The 21,248-nt window shown below is 41.4% G+C and overlaps 1 protein-coding gene and 1 pseudogene across 3 annotated transcripts in view; one reads left to right on the top strand and one right to left on the bottom strand.

The window, feature by feature from the left end:
• Window positions 1–595: 595 nt before the first annotated feature.
• Window positions 596–21,248, top strand: part of MGA (MAX dimerization protein MGA) — a 166,155-nt gene continuing 145,502 nt past the window's right edge. The window contains exon 1 of one of the 2 annotated variants that reach the window (XM_082617781.1): window positions 596–674. The gene's annotated coding sequence lies outside the window, so the exon portion shown is untranslated. Of the gene's footprint in view, window positions 675–836; window positions 967–21,248 lie in introns of those variants that run through there. The other variant, XM_082617776.1, reaches the window with a different exon arrangement.
• On the bottom strand, window positions 18,768–19,659 carry LOC309802823 (large ribosomal subunit protein uL1-like; annotated as a pseudogene). Its single transcript has one exon. The product of its transcript is annotated as a large ribosomal subunit protein uL1-like (transcript).

Below are 21,248 nucleotides of genomic sequence, written 5' to 3'. Positions count from 1 at the left end.
GTTAGTGGATGATGTTTTTCTTGGTTCCAACACATCACAGCTAGATTATTTTGAACCAGAAATGTAGTAGGGCTACAACTACAACTCCTGTCCCTTTAAAACGCCTCCTCCTCTTCTCACCTCCACTTTCCCCAACAATAGCAGTATGTTTATCAAGAAAGGTCTGGTCTTCTATCCCCAAACAAATTCTAAAGCATCATTTCTACTTGCGAGTAGGGTTTGTAGTAAGTTGTATTTAAATTAGCATTCTTTCCCCCCCCACCACAAACTTCCGATAGTTTGCTTGTAAGCAAAGACCCCCCCTTTTTTTTGCAATATTCAAAAAGGCACTCAGCAGGCACTTACTAAATGCATGCTCCTTGAAGAAAAGTTAAGCGGTTTCCCTAAAACCACACAGATCAAAGGAGTGGGGGAAGGGGGGACTCAAAAGTGCCTGTTACACCCAGTCACACTCCCATAATTACCGGAACCGCCTCCATCCCAGCCGTAGGACAGGGCTTTCAACGGGACAAGAAAGGAACACCAGGGAGGTGAGAGCCAGGAAATCGGGAGAGGTGCCTCTCCCGGCATGCTCTGCAACACACCGAGGGGCGCCAGAAATATCCCGGCGTGCATTGGGGAGCGCCCAGGGGCGATGGTTCCCAGCTCCTAGAGGGGCACGCGAAGTTAAAGCGGTAGGTGTGAGCTTACTTAGTTTTGAGACCCTGCTTCCTAGTTTCCCCTTTAGGAACGTAATCCCATAACGGCTGAAAAGGAGGTCCTCTAACTACCCTCCCTTTCCGCGTGCGAACGACTTTCGGCGCCGCTTCGAGCACGGTGCCAGGTGATTAGCGGTTAGGGGCGGGCCTGAGCCGATCACATGACCAAACCTGGCCGCCAATGACTAGCCGGGTGGTCCAGCAGCGCGAGGATTCCCGGACCCGTGAGCGGAGCGGCGCGTGGGCTCGCTCCGGTCGGCTCTGGCAGGTACGCGCAGGCGCCCTGGTTGCCACGCGCCCCGTCTGTCCCCACGCGCCCAGCGGCGCGTACTTGGCGCGAGGTGTTAAGAGTCTGTCTGGTTGTTTTTGTGGGTGGGGGGGAAGGAGAGGGTGGGGGGGCGATGGCGTCACGTGGACGCCACAGCCAATCGCACTCCGAGGCGCACCCACAGCTTTCCCCGGCGCCCCGGGGTGCGACGTGTTCAGTGAGGTTCGGCTCTGCCCTGCAGGTCCTAGTACTCTTTCGAAGCGCGTGTGCGGCCTGTAAAGTCTGGCCGCGGGTTTTCGTGGCGTCCTGCTCCACTGTGAGCACGGACGACAAGTTCTCGGCAAAATGGCTGCTGGAAAGAGTCGCCTAGCAGGGGGAGCGCTGGGGCCGCGTGAAGGTCACATGACGAGGTTGGCAGCGCGTGCTGCTGGCGCGGGGAAGGGGGGAGGGGGGAAGGGGGAGGGTGGCGGGTGGCGGGTGGGAGGGGAGAGGCGTGGCCAGTCATGTGCTCTCGGCTGCGCTGTTCCTCGGTTTTCCAGCGCCTTTGCTTTGGCCGGACTGGCTGCTTTTACTCCTCCCACCTCGAAGCGTGGCAAGCGTCGGTGAGAAGCTGTGTGGTGTGGTGGAATGAGTAGGGTTCTGGGAACGAGGAGATCTCGGGTGTAGGCCTTTGGCTACTTTTGCAATTAGCAAGTCATGTTGCCACTCTTGGCTTTTATTTTCTCGTATTTTAGCTCTGTATAGGAGGGTGTTTTTTTTTTTAAAGGCCCTTAAAAGGTGTATGACCTGTACCTCATCCCAATGTCATGCTGATAGAAAAATAATTAAAAACGAACAGGTCATTAATAATCATGAGACAAGATGGTCTCCCCACAGGAGAAAACCCACAACAATCCCCCCCTTCCTCCATCATTACAGGAAACTTGATGGAGGTAACTTGTTATAATATTCTGGGCATGTCTGTCCATATTTAGCAGTAGGATTTATACGCTGTACCTGCTCACTATCTCATTTGAAAAGTATTCTGTCTTTTAGACGTCTAGTCCCTATGTGTTTTCCTGGAAAGAAATCAAGACATAAGTAGTATTGTCATAACTGTGGAGATGGGGAAACAAAAGGTGTTAGAGGGCACATGCTCATGCCCCATAACGCTAACTAGAAAGAAGTCGTCTTATGAACTTGGCGGGCCAAGTTTTTGAGGCTTCCTGCTACCAGCCTTTGGTGTTTTTCATAGTTCTCAGCTTCCAGTTTCAGCTCTTCATTTTACCAAGGGTCAAGGCCTTAGTGAAATGAAGCAGGCATAAATTATGTATTTTTCATATCATTGCTTATGCTTTATAGTACCCTTTGATGTATCTTAAAGAGCCTTTGAATTTTGTGGGAGTACAATCTGGAAAACATTTATTGAGCAATCATGATAATAGTTATCACTTTTGAACAATTATAATAATAGTTAACATCTTTCTAGCATAGTACTTTATATGTCTTAATTCATTTAGTTCTCATAACAAACCTGTGTTAGGTACTATTATCTCCATTTTACCAATGAAGGAAACAGCAACAGAGATTAAGTAACTTGTAGAAGGTCATATGACTGATAATTTACATAATTCCAACCAGTATTCCTTTTGAAAATTTGACATAATGATTCTAAGTTTCATTTGGAAGAATGAGCTTATAAAGTACGAAAATTTTTGAAAGATGAAAGTTAAAGGGGGGGGACTTGTACTAGTGAATATACAAATAAAGGTATAATACAATAAGTGGTAACTCTGGAATAGACAGAGCAGTGGGACAGAATAATAAATCTAGAAATATATAAGACTAGTATTATACAGGTGGCATTTCATGTTGAGAATTTTGAAATTGTGTTGGAATAATTGGCTAATCATTTGAAAAAAATAAAATGGAATCCTACCTTAAAATGTAAATAAAATAAAATCTGAGTGAATTAAATATAAAATATGAAGTCAAAATTATGCTTTCAAAAAAATGGGTGAACAGTTTTCTAATCTTGGCATAGGATGAGCTGTTCTAAGCATGATTGCAAAGGCAGATTGATAGAATTATTACGTAAAACAACCCATAGTTAGCAACAACACCATCAAGTTAAAAGACAAATTTACTCATTTAGTATTCATTTGACGTATTTACTGAGTGTGTACGATGTGACATGCAGTTTTTCCGGTGTAGGGGATCCAGTGATAAGTAAAGCCAGGCAAAATGTGGGGAAAAAAAATTTGCACCATGTGTTGGACCCAGAAGGTTAATGACGTTAGTATCTAACAGATTGTCAAAAGACCTGAATAGGTAGATCACACGCATAGAGAAATAAAAATAACGAATAAAGATAAAAATACATTATTTTCCACTTATAAGCAAATAACACAAAACAACACCCCCCCAGCAGATTAGCATACATGTGTTAAAATATTAATATCTAGTATTGGCATAGGGGTGGGGAAATTGGCACATTCATACACTGCTGTTGGTGGATATTTACAATTGAACATCCTTTCTGGAGAACATTTTGACTATATTTATTGAAAGCATTAATAACCTATATGTCCTTTCACTCAGCTGCTCCTCTTCTTTATTAAGGCACTAATTGGTAAGTTTGCAAGAATTTTCATTAAGAGTTGTCTTAATTCTTTTTTTTTGGCTGTGCTGTGTGGCATACGGGATCTTAGTTCCCTGACCAGGGATGGATCAATGCCCCCTGCATTGGGAGCGTGGAGTCTTAACCACTGCACCACCAGGGAAGTCCCTGTAGTATTTTTTTATAGTAGCAAAAAACTGGAAAAACTTAAATGTTAAATAAAGGGGGATTGGTTAAATAAATAAGATGCCTTCATAGAGGGTAATACCTTGTAGCTAGTGGACATGATAGCGATTTCTAGTAATGGCTTGGAAAGCACATTATATATATTGTTAAGTGTAAAAAGCAGGTTATAAAATGATGTGCAGTGTGATCACATTTTTGTAGCAATATACCTCTATGTGTCCGTTTACATAGAAATCTAAAATGGTATGTATCAAACATTAACGGTGATTTTACTTGAATGGTAGGATTTTTGGATGAATTTAATAAAAAAAAACTTGTTATTTTTTGGAACAGTTTTAGATTTATAGAAAAATTGCAAAGACAGTATAGAGAGTTTCCAAATACCCAGCACCTAGTTTTCCCTATTATTAACATGTTATGTTAGTATGTTTTATTTATTTATTTATTTATTTATTTATTTATTTATTTATTTAATTTTTGGCTGCATTGGGTCTTTGTTCCTGCGTGCAGGCTTTCTGTAGTCGTGGTGAGTGGGGACCACTCTTCGCTGCAGTGCGTGGGCTTCTCATTGTGATGGCTTCTCTTGCTGCAGAGCACGGGCTCTAGGCACGTGGGCCTCAGCAGTCGTGCCACGTGGGCTCAGCAGCTGTGGCTCACGGGCTCTAGGGTGCAGGCTCAGTAGTTGTGGCACACGGGCCTAGCCGCTCCGCGGCATGTGGGATCTTCCCGGACCAGGGCCCGAACCCGTGTCCCCTGCCTTGGCAGGCGGACTCTCAACCACTGTGCCACCAGGGAAGCCCTGTTAGTATGTTATATGTGTTGTAATTAATGAAGCAGGATACATGATTATGAACTAAAGTACATAATTTAATGAGATTTCTTTGGTTTTTATCTAATACCCTTTTTCTATTCCAGAATCCCATCTAGGATACCACAATACTTTTTTTTAAATGTACTAATGCTTTGTTGGTGGGTGATATTACAGGGAAGAAGGTGTCAGGGGAAAAAGGAAGTGAGGTAGGGAAAAAGTGAAAACAAACATAAGGCATGTGTGACCCAGATAGCCATAGCTTCGCAAACAAAGCTGGCTGCCTGATCTTCCAAGGCATCTCCAGAGAGTTCATATGAAGCTCTTGCCTCTCAGAACCTTCCGTTACACAAACACAATACTTTTAGTAATCATGCCCTCTTAGGATCCTCTTGGCTATGTTAGTTTCTTAGACTTTTGTTTTTGATGGCCTTGATAATTTTGAGGAGTACTGGTCAGATGTCCCTGAGTTGGGATTTGATGTGTTTTTCATTATTCGACTGGGGTTAGAGTACATACTATCAACATGACGTCACTCTTGATGTTGACCTTGATCACCTGCCTGTGAATTTGGTTTTTAAATGTTTGCTTTTCTGTAATTTCTATTTTTTTAAAATAATCTGTTACTTGTTTTTGGTATAACAAAAAGTATTTGTTATAATACTCTGGTCACGTCTGTCTATCTTTATCAATAGCATTTATAGTAAACAGTACATTGATAAGCTAATAATATAGAAAGACGATAATAGAAGTTACAGTCAAAGAAAAAATAACTGGCCAAATTGCTGGAAAGGCTAATTATAGAAAGGAATTAAAGGCATTAGTACAGTATAGCTTGTTTTAACAGTCTTTAAACTGTTTTAGGAAGAACAGCCTGGTAACCATGAATTATGCATAACAGGATGAAAATATAAATAAGATAGATTAGGCCTATTAGGTAAATTCATTCATTCAACAACAAATAATTAATGAGCCCTACTGTATATTATACCAGGTGTAGGGATTGATCAGTGAATACGACAATGTCTTATTTATAATGGGAATTTATAGTATAGTAGATAGACAATAGGTAATAAATAATATGATTTCAGATATTGTCAAAGTGCTGTGAATAAAATAGTACTAGTGGATAGAGAGTGGTGGTGGTAGGCTTGGTGGTTCTTTTACATAGGTCATGAGGTAAGGATTTTCTGAGGTAACATTTGAGGATAAAGGGACCTGAATGATAAGGAGCAAGCCATGCTAACATGTGGAGCATTTCAAGCAGCGGGAATACTAATGCAAAGATTCTGGGGCAAGAATCAGTTTGGGATTTTTCAAGGAAGTGCAGGAAGGCTAGTGTGCTAGAGTTTGGAGACAGCTGCAGTGTTAATTGGTGGTGGTTGCTGTGGTAGGGTCGGGTAGCAGGAAATGACACTGGGAAGCTGGTGAGTCTCAGACGGTATAGAGCCTTGTAGACCAGAAGGGCTTTGGATTTTATTCTAAGTGTGGTGGGATCCATTGGACAGTTTTAGGAAGAAAAGTTATACAATCTAATTTATGTTTTAAAAAGATTACTTTGACTGCTGTAGAGGAAAGAGGGGCAGCAGGCGATCATTCAGGAAGTCATTGGAATGGTATGATGAAGTATGGTGGCTTTGGGTCAGGGAGGCAGTGATGGAGACAGTGAGATGGGGTTGGATTCAGGGTATATGTGGAAGGTAGAACCAATAGAATTTGCTGATAGATTAGTTGTGAGAGGTGAAAGAAAAAGAGGGATCACAGATTATTGCAAGGGGCTTCCCTGGTGGCGCAGTGGTTAAGAGTCCGCCTGCCGATGCAGGGGACACGGGTTCGTGCCCCGGTCTGGGAGGATCCCACATGCCGCAGAGCGGCTGGGCCCGTGAGCCATGGCCGCTGAGCCTGCGGGTCCGGAGCCTGTGCTCCGCAATGGGAGAGGCCACAACAGTGAGAGCCCCGCGTACCGAAAAAAAACAAAAACAAAAAACAAACAAACAAAAGATTATTGCAAGGTTTTTAGCTAGAGCAACTAGTGCCAGGTAGAGAGATGGAAACCTGGAAGGAGCTAGTTTGGGGTTTAAAATGAACAGTTTAGTTGGATATGTTGAATTTGAGATGCTCACTGGTTATCCAGGAATAGATAGTTGACTGTTCAGTCTAGAGCCCGGAGTCAAAGTCATGGCTGTGAATATACATTTGGGATGTCATCAATACATAGATGGTGTTTATAAACCTGGGTCTGGTGAGAAGAGGGCCAGTGACTGAGCCCTGAGACTAAGCTGAAAGCATGGACAGAGGAATAAGTCACACTTAGATTTCTTTTGTATCTGCATCAGCACAGTATTTACTGTGTCTATATGGTGTTATATTAAATAAAGCCTTTGAGATGGTTGTAATGTACCTTAGGCTCTTCCTGCTACATAAACTGATTTTTCAGGTTTTTGTGTCTGTCCTACTTGAAGATTTCTACTTTCTCTACATTACCTGGGGGCATAAACTCCAAATTTCATAGTTTAGCATACCAGACCTATCACTGTTGAACTCTACCCTACCTTTCTCTCTTTATCCTCTTTCCTCTTTATCATTCCTGTCATGCCCAACATGTTCTGCATGTGTATAGCCCTCTATTTGCCTAGAATCCTCTTTTCTACCCCTCTTCCTGCTTGTTGCCTCAAACTCCTACTCAGTCTTCAATGTCTAGCTTAAATTTGCTATATAATTTCCCCAGATTTCCACAGATAAAAGTTGGCTCTAAAGTGCCCAGTACTTCCTCAGCTGTTGTTGGTACTTTAATTTATAGCAGAATATAAAGTTGGTTGATTTTTTTTTTTAAACTTTGAAAGACATTTATTTATTTATTTTTAAAATTAATTAATTTATTTTTGGCTGCATTGGGTCTTCATTGCTGTGCACGGGCTTTCTTTAGTTGCGGCGAGCGGGGGTTATTCTTCTTTGCGGTGCACGGGCTTCTCATTGCGGTGGCTTCTCTTGTTGTGGAGCATGGGCTCTAGGTGCACGGGCTTCAGTAGTTGTGGCTTGTGGGCTCAGTAGTTGTGGTTCGCGGGCTTTAGAGCTCAGTCTCAGTAGTTGTGGCGCACAGGCTTAGTTGCTCTATGGCATGTGGGATCTTCCCAGACCAGGGCTTGAACCCATGTCCCCTGCATTGGCACGCGGATTCTTAACCACTGCGCCACCAGGGAAGCCCCAAGTCGGTTGATTTTGATTCATTTGTTTCCCCAGTGCTTGGCATGCCCAATCTAATGCTTTGGAAAAGTTGAGAAGTTTTGTTTTGGCAAAAGAGAGTAAATAACTAAAACTAGATCTTATAATACTAGATGTTATAATACACAATCATATGGATCATTAGCTGAGATATTTAGATTTTTTTAATGGTTTTATGAGTTGTTGGTTTTAATGATATTTATTGTGATGGAATTTAGCCAGTACAAAGTTTAATGAAATCATGTCAGTTAGGAGTCTTAGTTCAGAGACATTTTAGGAATGGTTTAATCTCTAGAGTTGAGTAATGCTTATTCTTTGGAGGCAAGCTATTATATAATAAATTTTTCCTCCACTTGCCCACTTTCCCACCCACCTTCTCAGTAGTCAGGAATTCTATTTTAACATTACACATGTTCTTTGAGCTCTTTGCTAGAGGAGAAACCTAATGTAATAAATCCAGTAGAATTAGCAGTACTCACCCCAGAAATGTCCTTTTAATTGTTGCACAGAGAGAGGCTTAATGGTGTGTATTGTAGGTGTGGGGGTTTCAGTCTGTGAGCTCAAGTAGGGTTAATTATTTTGTCATTCAATTGTAAGCATGTATTGAGCACCCACCATATATGGGCACTGTATGAGGTGCTGTGGGGGACACACAAAAGAAATAAAAGTCATGGTTCCCTGCACATGAATCCCTGACAATTTAGTCAAGGAACTGAAACATAACATTAAAAAGGAATTTAATCTTAACAAGCAGTATATCAGTAAGTGCAAAGTACTGTGATATAAATCAAAGACTTTGCATTTCTTAAGCCCATAATTATATTCTCAGAGCTATATGCAGTCTCATCTTGCATCAGTTTTCAACATTTTGACCTGACTTGCAAGCTCTGCATTTTCTCTTGTCCTTTAATATTTTTAGTTTCAAAAAGATACTATTGATTTGACTCTTAAAAAACATTTTTTTTTAAGTTAGTAAATCTTATTTATTTATTTATTTATTGGGCTGTGCTGTCTTAGTTGCGGCACGCGGGATCTTTAGTTGTGGCATGTGGGATCTAGTTCCCTGACCAGGGATGAAAACTGGTCCCCCTGCATTGGGAACATGGAATCTTAGCCACTGGACCACCAGGGAATCCCTGATTTGACTCTGATGTGTTGAAAGCCCTGTATAGGAAAAGAGTGCCCTGCCAGTACATTGCTTTCCAACATTTTATTCCTTCACGTCTGTAAAGCAAATAGGTAATTTGAAAAGGTGGAATGCCATTTAGTCTTTATAAGTGTGATAGAAGCATACTTTTATAGTTTTGCTGCGTGTAGGTTTTCTTAGACATATTTTCTCCTACCTGGGGCTGAGGGAGTTAGGCGGTGGGGGGAGGGTAGAAGAGTATAGAACCTAGAGAAGAAATTGTGTGTGTGTATGAATATGAGTTTAAAAACACTTATTTTGGGATTTGGATTATAAAAGCAGTTTTCATTTGAGAAGATATGAAAAACATAGATAAGCACAAAGAAGAAATAAAAATATGCTAACTCCCACTGTTAACCTTATTGGTATGCTTCTAGGCTTTTTTTTTTATTAGCAAGTTTTGTTTTATAATAAATAAAATGAATAGTTCAGCTACCTTTAGAAATGAGTAGATAATTGTCTTTATGTAAGGTAGATCTAATCACATTACTCTCAATAAAATTCTTTGGTAGCTTCTCATAATAAATGGAATCAAGCTGAGGCAAGTTCAGATTCTTTAGCCTAGTACATACAGCCCTCTACCTTACAGCTTATCTTATTTATCATGTGTCTCCCTCGTACACATCTTTGTTCTATCCATACTACATGTACTACTTGCAGGCCTCTAGACCAGGGGTTGGTAGACTTTTTCTGTAAAGGGCCAGATAATAAATATTTTAAGCTTTGTGGGCCTTACTGTTTTTGTCAACAACTACTCACCTGCGCTGTGGTAGCATGAAGGCAGCTATCGACAGTATGTAAATGAATGATCATGGCTGTGTGCAGGGAAACTTTATGGACACTAAAATTTGAATTTCATGTAATTTTTGCATGTCATAAATTTTTATTAATTTTTTTTCAACCGTTAAAGAATGTAAAAAGCATTCTTAGTTTGTGGGCTGTATAAAAAAAGATGGCAGGACATGGCCTACGGGGTTGTAGTTTGCTGACCCCTGTTCTAGACTGCCACGATTTCTGTACCTCTGCCTTTATTCACTGTCCCTCCGCCTTTATTCACTGTCCCTCCCCTCCATTTCTTTCCCTAGTATGACTGTCTTGTTCAGAACTCATTTTAGATGTCTTAGTCTCAGGGAAGTTAGAATTTTTTAGATCTTTTTCTGGTGACAGAAGTGCTATTCAAACCTCTATCACTGTATTTATTTGAGTGCATTTAAAAAATTATAGTAAAATACGTATAATATAAAATGTACTGTTTTAACCATTTTTAAGTGTACCGTTGTTTGGCACTAAGTATGTTCACATTGTTGTGCAGTCATCACCACCATCCATCTCGAGTTTTCATCTCTCCAAGCTGAAACTCTGTACCTATAAAATGCTAATTTATCATTCTCATCTTGCCCTGGTCCCTGGCCCACCATTCTGTTTCTGTCTCTGTGAATTTGACTACTGCAGATACGCCACATAAGTGAAATCATACAAAATATTTGTGTTTGTGGAACTGGCTTATTTCACTTAGCCTAATGTCTTCAAGATTCATCTCTGTTGTACCATGTGTTAGAATTTCCTTTCTTTTTAAGGCTGAATAGTATTCCATTATATGTATATACCACATTTTTTTGTGTATACATTCATCTGTTGATGGACATTTGGGTTGTCTCTACCTTTTGGCTATTGTGAATAATGCTGCTATCAACACGGATGTACAAACATCTCTTCCAGTCTCTGCTTTCAGTTCTTTTGAGTATATAACTAGAAGTAGAATTGCTGGATCATATGGTAATTCTGTATTCAATTTTTTGAGGAACTGCAATGGCTGCATCATTATGACTAAGTTTTTAATTTTTTTCTGTTGTAGTTTTTTTTTAATTGGAGTATAATTGCTTTACAATGTTGTGTTAGTTTCTGCTATACAATGAAGTGAATCAGCTATATGTATACCTATATCCCCTCCCTCTTGGACCTCCCTCCCCCCCAATCCCACCCATCTAGGTCATCACAGAGCACGAGCTGAGCTTCCTGTGCTTTATAGCATGTTCCCACTAGCTATATATTTTATGTATGGTAGTGTATATATGTCAATCCCAATCTCCCAATTCGTCCCACCCTCGCCTTCCCACGCTGTGTCCACATGTCCGTTCTCTACTTCTTCGTCTCTATTCCTGCCCTGCAAATAGGTTCATCTAGATTCCACATATATGCGTTAATTTATGATATATGTTTTTTTCTTTCTGGCTTACTTCACTCTGTATGACACTCTAGGTCCATCCATATCTCTACAAATGACCCAATTTCATTCCTTTTTATGGCTGAGTAATATTCCATTGTATATATGTACCACATCTTCTTTATCCATTCATCTGTCGTTGGACATTTAGGTTGTTTCCATGTCCTGCCTATTGTAAATAGTGCTGCAGTGAACATTGGGGTACATGTGTCCTTTAGAATTATGTTTTTTTCAGGGTATATAACTGGTAGTGGGATTGCTGTGTCATATGGTAGTTCTGTTTTTAGGTTTTTAAGGAACCTCCATACTGGTTTCCACAGTGGCTGTATCAATTTACATTCCAACCAACAGTGCAAGAGGGTTCCCTTTTCTCCACACCCTCTCCAGCATTTACTGTTTGTGTATATATATATATATATTTTTTCCCATTTATTTATTTATTTATTGGCTGCATTGGGTCTTGGTTGCTGCGCATGGGCTTTCCCTAGTTGCGGCGAGTGGGGGCTACTCTCTGTGATGTGTGGGCTTCTCATCGCAGTGGCTTCTCTTGTTGCGGAGAATGGGCTCTAGGCATGCAGGCTTCAATAGTTATGGCACGTGAAATCAGTAGTCGTGGCTTGTGGGCTCTAGAGCACAGGCTCAGTAGTTGTGGTGCACAGGCTTAGTTGCTCCACGGCATGTGGGATCTTCCCGGACTAGGGCTCAAACACGTGTCCCCTGCATTGACAGGTGGATTCTTAACCACTACGCCATCAGGGAAGCACTGTTAGTATATTTTTTTGACGAAGGCCATTCTGACCAGTGTGAGGTGATACCTCATTGTAGTTTTGATTTGCATTTCCCTAATAATAAGTGATGTTGATCATCTTTTCATGTGCCTGTTAGCCATCTGTATATCTTCTTTGGTGAAATGTCTATTTAGGTCTTCTGCTCATTTTGTAATTGGGTTGTTTTTTTTTGATGTTGAGCTCCATGAGCCGTTTGTATATTTTGGAGATTAATCCTTTGTCTGTTGCTTCATTTGCAAATATTTTCTCCTATTCTGAGGGTTGTCTTTTCGTCTTATTTATGGTTTCCTTTGCTGTGCAAGAGCTTTTAAGGTTCATTAGGTCCCATTTGTTTATTTTTGTTTTTATTTTCATTAGGAGGTGGGTCAAAAAAGCTCTTGCTGGGCTTCCCTGGTGGCGCAGTGGTTGAGAGTCCGCCTGCCGATGCAGGGGACATGGATTCGTGCCCCGGTCCGGGAAGATCCCACATGCCATGGAGCGGCTGGGCCCGTGAGCCATGGCCGCTGAGCCTGCGCGTCCAGAGCCTGTGCTCCGCAATGGAAGAGGCCACAACAGTGAGAGGCCCGCGTACTGCAAAAAAAAAAAAAAAAGCTCTTGCTGTGGTTTATGTCAAGGAGTCTTCTTCCTATGTTTTCCTCTAAGAGTTTTATAGTGTCCGGTCTTACATTTAGGTCTTTAATCCATTTTGAGTTTATTTTTATGTATGGTGTTAGGGAGTGTTCTAATTTCATTCTTTTACATGTAGCTGTCCAGTTTTCCCAGCACCACTTTTTTTTTTTTTGCGCTACGCGGGCCTCTGACTGTTGTGGCCCCTCCCGCTGCAGAGCACAGGCTCCGGATGTGCAGGCCCAGCGGCCATGGTGCACGGGCCCAGCTGCCCTGCAGCATGTGGGATTCCCCCCGGACTGGGGCATGAACCCGCGTCCCCTGCATCAGCAGGCGGACTCTCAACCACTGCGCCAACAAGGAAGCCCCCAGCAACACTTATTGAAGAGCCTGTCTTTCTCCATTGTATGTTCTTGCCTCCTTTGTCATAAATTAGGTGTCCATCTGTGCGTGGGTTTATCTCTGGGCTTTCTGTCTTGTACCATTGATCTGTATTTCTGTTTTGGTGCCACTACCATACTGTCTTGATTACTGTAGCTTTGTAGTATAGTTTGAAGTCGGGGAGCCTGATTCCTCCAGCTCTGTTTTTCTTTCTCAAGATTGCTTTGGCTATTCAGGATCTTTTGTGTTTCCATACAAATTGTCAAATTTTTTGTTCTAATTCTGTGGAGAATGCCACTGGTAATTTGGTGGGGGGTTGCATTGTATCTGTAGATTGCTTTGGGTAGTACAGTCATTTTCACAATATTGATTCTTCCAATCTGAGAACATGGTATATTTCTCCATCTGTTTGTGTCATCTTTGATTTCTTTCATCAGTGTTTTATAGTTTTCTGAGTACAGGTCTTTTGCCTCCTTAGGTGGGTTTATTCCTAGATATTTTATTCTTTTTGTTGCAGTGGTAAATGGGATTATTTCCTTAATTTCTCTTTCTGATCTTTTCGTTGTTGGTGTATAGGAATGCAAGAGATTTCTATGCATCAATTTTGTATCCTGCAACCTTACCAAATTCATTGATTAGTTCTAGTAGTTTTCTGGTGGCGTCTTTAGAATTTTCTGTGTATAGTATCATGTCATCTGCAAACAGTGACAGTTTTACTTCTTTTCCAATTTGTATTCCTTTTATTTGTTTTTCTTCTCTGATTGCCATGGCTAGGACTTCCAAAACTATGTTGATTAAGAGTGGTGAGAGTGGACATCCTTGTCTTGTTCCTGATCTTAGTGGAAATGCTTTTAGTTTTTCACCATGGAGAATGATGTTTGCTGTGGGTTTGTCATATATGACCTTTATTATGTTGAGATAGGTTCCCTCTATGCCCATTTTCTGGAAAGTTTTTATTATAAATGGGTGTTGAATTTTGTCAAGGGTTTTTTCTGCATCTGTTGAGATGATCATATGGTTTTTATTCGTTAATTTGTTGATATGGTGTATCACATTGATTGATTTGTGTATATTGAAGGATGCTTGCATTCCTGGGATAAATTCCACTTGATCATGGTGTATGATCCTTTTAATGTGTTGTCGATTCTGTTTGCTAGTATTTTGTTGAGGATTTTTGCATTTATGTTCATGAGTGACATTGGTCTGTAATTTTCTTTTTTTGTGATATCTTTGTCTAGTTTTGGTATCAGGGTGATGGTGGCCTTGTAGAATGAGTTTGGGAGTATTCCTCCCTCTGCAATTTTTTGGAAGAGTTTAAGAAGGATAGGTGTTAGCTCTTCTCTAAATGTTTGATATAATTAACATTGAATATGGTAAGTCTATATTTAGTTTTTAGAGGAAGTTCAATGCCTTCATCATTATGACTGAGTTTTTTAAAATAAACTTTTTTGGGGAATAATTTTAGATTTATAAAAACGTTGCAAGGATTATACAGAGTTTCTCCCTACTCTTCACCCAGTTTTCTCTAAGGTTAACATCTTACATTACCAGGGTACGTTTGTCAAAACTGAGAAACCAACATTGGTACATTACTATTAAGTAAACTGCAGGCTTTATTTGGATTTTATTAGTATTTCCATTAATGTCCTTATTCTGTTCCTGGATGCACTTGAGGATACTACATTTCATTTAGTCTATGTTTTGTTTTATTTATTTATTTTTAGTCTATATGTTTTTTGTTGTTTCCCTAGTACTTAGCATAGAGCATGGTACATAATAGAGCACAGTGTTTCTTGAATGAATTAATCATCTTTTAATTTTTCTCTCTTGGGGAATGTTCATTAACTTTCCTTTAGATTTACTTAACTGATTTATTTACCCTTATATCTTTTCATTCCTTGACTGTTTCTAAGGTCTGTCGTAATTTTTTTTTCACTAATTTTTTTTGAGGAAAAGTAATCATGGTATATGTGGCAAAGACCGCTAACTGTCTATTCACATCTGCTCTCTCCTTGGTGTGCATTGTTAGTCAGAATCCCCCAGTCTCCTTTGCAGTTTGATGAGACCACATGACTTAAATTTTCTCTAGTGGAATGTGACTGGAAATGGGCCTGACATCCTTCATGTGTTCCTCTTTGTCCACCTCTCCTGGCTATCTGGGATCCAACATCTGGGACAACCTTGGAAGCCTTGTACTCAAGATGGCAGAACTGCTGTCAGCCTGAGTCCTAGAATGACTCTGGAAGAGAATTGGCTTAACTAATGACCTGAATATTCACTCACCAGGCTAATATTTTGAGATCAGTTTGTTAGCTTGCCCTACCCTTTTTAATAAGTGTGTTACGTGGTCAGCTCTGAATAGGATCTATATGAACGTTGAGTATTTATCTAATTAGAATTATATAATTATATTGGAAAGACTGGGGGATGGGAAGTGTGCACATGTATGGAAATGTGAAGTGGAAGGAGAGGTAAATCTAATCTTCTATAATGGGAAGTTAATAGTACCTAAAACTGGAGAAAAGAAATGGAAAAAGCATATTGTGATATGGAGGTATATGGCAGAAGTTTCATTCACAAAAGTTGAAAATTTTTGCCCCTTGGAGTTGGGAAATTGTTGGGGTGGAGGACCATTTTTTTTTAAAGTAAATTTATTTATTTTATTTATTTATTTTTGGCTGCATTGGTCTTCGTTGCTGCGCATGGGCTTTCTCTAGTTGCAGCGAGCGGGGGCTATTCTTTGTTGCGGTGCACGGGCTTCTCATTGTGGTGGCTTCTCTTGTTGTGGAGCATGGGCTCTAGGCACGTGGGCTTCAGTAGTTGTGGCACACAGGCTCAGTAGTTGTGGCTCCCAGACTCTAGAGTGCAGGCTCAGTAGTTGTGGCACATGGGCTTTGTTGCTCCGTGGCATGTGGGATTTTCCTGGGCCGGGCTCGAACCTGTGTCCCCTGCACTGGCAGGCGGATTCTTAACCACTGCACCACCAGGGAAGCCCAAGGACCATTGTTTTTTGTAATAAGCCTTTGTACTTATTCAACTCTTTATGTTCATGGATAACTTTGAAAAAACAAAAATTCAATTAAAGATATTTAGTAAAGAACAACGACAAAAAACCCCAGTCAAATTCAGATTCTCCTTTACAGAAGCCACAAAGTTGATCAGTTTTTGCTAAATAAATCTGGTAACAGGGAGCTTTACCACTTTATGAGGAAACTTGTTTCATTGTTGGGTAGTTTTAGAGGTCAGAAGGTTATTCCTTATGCTGATGTGAAACCTTCTATAGAAACTTCCATTCCAGGACCCTCTAGAATATATGGAATAGTCTATATCTGCTTTCATGACAACCTTCAAGTGGTTCTTTAAATTATCTTCATAATCTACCCCATATCATTTAAAAAAATTAATTAATTTATTTATTTCTTTTTGGCTGTGTTGGGTCTTCATTGCTGCGCGTGGGCCTTATCTAGTTGCAGTGAGCGGGGGCTATTCTCTGTTGTGGTGCACATGCTTCCTATCGTGGTGGCTTCTCTTGTTGCAGAGCACAGGCTCTAGGGTGCATGGGCTTCAGTAGTGGCGGCCTGTGGGCTCAGTAGTTGTGGCTCGCGGGCTCCAGAACACAGGCCCAGTAGTTGTGGCTCATGGGCTTATTTGCTCTGTGGCATGTGGGATCTTCCCGGACTAGGGGTCCAACCCATGTCCCCTGCATTGGCAGGTGGATTCTTTTTTTTTTTTAATTTAACATCTTTATTGGAGTATAATTGCTTCATAATGGTGTGTTAGTTTCTGCTGTATAACAAAGTGAATCAGTTGTACATAAACATACATCCCCATATGTTCTCCCTCTTGCACCTCCCTCCCACCCTCCCTATCCTGCCCCTCTAGGTGGACACAAGGCTGATCTCCATGTGCTATGCAGCTGCTTCCCACTAGCTACCTGTTTTACATTTGGAAGTGTATATACGTCCATGCCACTCTTTCACTTCGTCCCAGCTTACCCTTCCCCCTCCCCCGGTCTTCAAGTCCATTCTCTGTGTCTGCGTCTTTATTCCTGTGGCAGGTGGATTCTTAACCACTGCGCCACCAGGGAAGTTCCTACCCCTACATCTTAAATTTTCTAGGCAATGATAATGAAAATCGTCTTTGATTTTGATACTGATTATCACCAAATCCTTCCAAATTCTGGTTCACTGGCTCGTGACTGTCCTGTAGATGTTGAGTTGTTGGTTCTGCTGCAATTGGCTGTCCTGCACAAACCTTTACTGCCTGGTGGCCTTAATGTGCAGCTGGTGTTCCTGTGTGATCTTCTCAAGAGCTGACCTCAGTGGTGCCTTTGGGATTATCAGTGTTGACCTTGAAACTGCCCTTATTGGCCTATTCACTTCTCCTGATACCACTAAAGTTCCTATTAAGTTTCCGAAAGGTTAGCCTCATGCTTTTATTTTTTTTTTTATTTTTTATTTTTTTTGCGGTATGCGGGCCTCTCACTGTCGTGGCCTCTCCCGTTGCGGAGCACAGGCTCCGGACGCGCAGGCCCAGCGGCCATGGCTCACGGGCCCAGCCGCTCCGCGGCATATGGGATCCTCCCAGACCGGGGCACGAACCCGTATCCCCTGCATCGGCAGGCGGACTCTCAACCACTGCGCCACCAGGGAGGCCCAGCCTCATGCTTTTAATTTCTTACAGAAGACTTACAAGGAATTTGAGAAAAGTTTCTCTGGGCTTGGTAGTGCACTCTCACATAGTGCCAGAGGATTGCCAGTAGTCAACCAGGGTTCCTGAATAGAGCCCATGTACTTCTACTCTCTCTCACCTCAATAAGAATTCTCTTTTCTACCTGAGATTTTGCCTGGAGTGATTGGATATGGCCTGTTTCCTTATTATTTAAGCATGTTAGTTCTAATGTTCTGGGCTCCTACTGTCAGTTTTAAAGTCCTCCTGCAGGGAATTTCCTGTCGGTCCAGTGGTTAGGACTCCATGCTCTCACTGCCAAGGGCACGGGTTCAATCCCTGGTCAGGGAACTAAGATCCTGCAAGCTGTGTGGTGCAGCCAAAAAAAAAAGTCCTTCTGCAAACCTAACAGCTCATTGCCTACCCTGCCCAAATTCCTCTTGAGAGGGAAATCACTCCCACCCTAGTCCTTTGTTGCACTTATAGCAAAGGCTGGACATAACATGTATTGAAGAGTAGAGAAATATTAAGTAAATTGTGGCATTAAAAGTGAAAAACATATTAAATACTATGTAGCAACTTACAAAATATGTTTTCAAAATAATGTTAAATGAAGAGTAGAACCCAAATTGCAAAGACCTGCTTTAAATTATGAAAAAAACCCCAAAGCCTATAAAAATATATACACATGCGTGTAGAAATTCAGAGGAATAAACAGTCATGGTCAGTGGTAAGATTGTAGGTATCTGAAATTATATTATGTATTGATTTTCTATGTTCCCCATTAGAATGCAAGCTCTAAGAAGTCAGGGATTTTGGTCTGTCCTTGAACAGTGCCTGGCCTGTAGTAGTTTTTCAACAAATCTTTGTTGATATTTAATGAATTGAATGTGGAGATTTCTTTTTGATGGTTTTCATGTTTAATGTCATAGTAATGCTTGTTAAAATTAAATTAAAACAAAAACAAAAATTAAAAAGGAAATTCCCAATGATTTCAACCTTTTGAAAATACATTATAGTTTCTGCATATTCTCAACACCCTTGTTGGCCTTTTCTGGTCCTCTTCAAAGGTGGTGCCCCAGACAGGATATACTAGTCCAGAGTTTGGCAAGCCAGTCCAGCGTATAGAGGAATATTTTCTTCCCAGGATCTGGATACCACATCTCTATTTTACTTTATTTAATTTATTTTTTTTTTAGTGGTAGGAGTATGGTTTATTAAGCTGTGCCTTAGTACAGGCGCTGGGACTTGCCCATGGTGCTCTTAATGTACAAAGCCCAGACGTTCTGCCAATTTTTCTTGAGCAATGACACCAGGAAGTTGACAGCTAAGTAGATGTTGTACACAAGCTCATCATTTGTCATCTTCACGTGGCCAACAGCCACTGCCAGACACAACATCTTCTTCATCTGGAACTTGATCGTGGACTTCCCTTAATCAACTTTGGCCAACATGTTCTCATTATGGGTCAGCAAGGAAGGGAACTTGCCAGCCTTATTCAGGCCAGGGCCCAGAATTCGTGGGATCTGCTTGATCAGAGGCTCTGAAGCCAAAAAAGCATCATACTTCTTGGGCAGCTTCCTGACCAGTTTATTATTCTTGTTGAGTTTCTTTAGTGCCTCCATGTCCATATGGGGGATATCCACAGCCTTGACCTCATCACACAGTGCTGCTGGTGCCCCAGAACACATATAGAGAACTTGGGGCGGGGAGTGGACTTAAGCCTGACAGCGCCTGAGAAGCGTTTGTCCTTCTGAGGGTTATCGTTCTTCAGGCTGATCTGCAGCTCCACTGTCTCCAAAAACTTCTGGCACTTGCACTGGTTCCCATGCAGGACTTCCCGCACTGCCTTGTAGAGGGTGTCGCGGGAGACTTTGTTGCTCATGGTGCCTCGTGCTGAGATAAGCGGAAAAGAGCCACACCTCCATTTTAGAGTTTTTTGCAGATGTGACCCACTGTTGGCTTATACTGAACTTACTTTGTTGGTATTTAAAACTTTAGTTTTGCTAGTACATTATAACAATTTCCAGCTCTTTCCCAATAAGTATTTACCTGCTGATATAACAGAACTGGTCAGCTTGCCTTTCATGTATTTTTGTTTTCACTGTCCACCTTCATTGGAAGTGCTAAGTCACAGAACATTCGAAAGTTGGGCAGCCAGAGAATAAAAGAAGCAAAACATCTGGAAAGTCTACACATTTTATAATTATCCTCCAAATACTTTAATGATGACTATACATTTTCTAGGTGCTTTCTTCAGAATTCCTGAAATGGTAGGAAGTTAAGTACTTAGATAAAAATCAGAAACTCATCTCTTGGCTCTGTCTTCAAATAGTGTTGAAAACCTGGTTTTTCCAGGAAGGTGAGCCATTGCAGTCTTACCATTATTTTCCAAATGCTTATCAACTGCCATCAGCCCTCCATTTTTCATGGCCATCATTGTTTCTTTTTCTTTTTTTTTTTTTTTTTGCGGTATGCGGGCCTCTCACTGTTGTGGCCTCTCCCGTTGCAGAGCACAGGCTCCGGACACGCAGGCTCAGCGGCCATGGCTCACGGGCCCAGCCGCTTGCGGCATGTGGGATCTTCCCGGACCAGGGCACGAACCCGTGTCCCCTGCATCGGCAGGCGGACTCTCAACCACTGCGCCACCAGGGAAGCCCCCAGTGTTCCTTTTGAAAAGTCCCTTGCTCTTCTAATTTCGTGATCCTTTTAACATTTTATTTATTTATTTATTTGCTTCGTGTTCCTTTTTTTAAACCAGTCATTTTTTTCCCCCCTCTCTCTGTGAAGGCTTCTTGTTCCCACCACTTTCTCATCACTTTTCCTCCTCGGTAAAGTGGAGATAATAATGTCTACTTTAGGCTTGCTGTGAGAATTGATAAGAATGTGAAGTGCTGAAAACAATGCTTGGCATATAGTAAGCACTTAGTAAATATTTGTTACTATTATCATCAACATCGTCATTTTACAAACTGAAATGCCTTTTTCAGTGTTTTGACAGCCCATAACTACCTCCTGGAACTCTTCCTGGAACTGTGGAGTCTTGATTTCATAGACAAAGTGTGAGATAGCTTGAAGTGATACTCTAGGGCTTTAGGATTAAGGAGTGGGAATGGGATAGTCCGTAGCCCTGAGCCTAATATAGAGGTTGGAGAATCATAAGAATTTTGTCCCAAGTTGCATTCACTAAGTTTGGAAAGAGAGGTCAGAGTACACATGTACGTTTCTCCTCCTCCTCCCAGGATTATGCATGTTAGTGTCAATCAGACTGTTTTCCAAGCTGTTAACTGTATTTATATTTTCAAAGTGAAAGCTTTACGGGCTTCCCTGGTGGTATAGTGGTTGAGAGTCTACCTGCCGATGCAGGGGACGCGGGTTCGTGCCCCGGTCTGGGAGGATCCCACATGCCATGGAGCGGCTGGGCCCGTGAGCCATGGCCGCTGAGCCTGCGCGTCCGGAGCCTGTGCTCCACAACGGGAGAGGCCACAGCAGTGAGAGGCCCGCATACCACAAAAAAAAAAAAAAAAAAAAAGCTTTTCAGCACTGCAGGTTACTTTCCAGTTCTTTTTAAAGTGTTGTAACTGCCTTTTTACTTTAAATAGTTCTAGTTCTTG

This window comes from Mesoplodon mirus (assembly GCF_964341445.2).
Source record: "Mesoplodon mirus genome assembly, chromosome: 4".
In the NCBI taxonomy this organism is placed as follows: domain Eukaryota; kingdom Metazoa; phylum Chordata; class Mammalia; order Artiodactyla; family Ziphiidae; genus Mesoplodon; species Mesoplodon mirus.
Note: the sequence above shows the minus strand (reverse complement) of the source record. Positions and strands in the feature narration are given on the sequence as shown.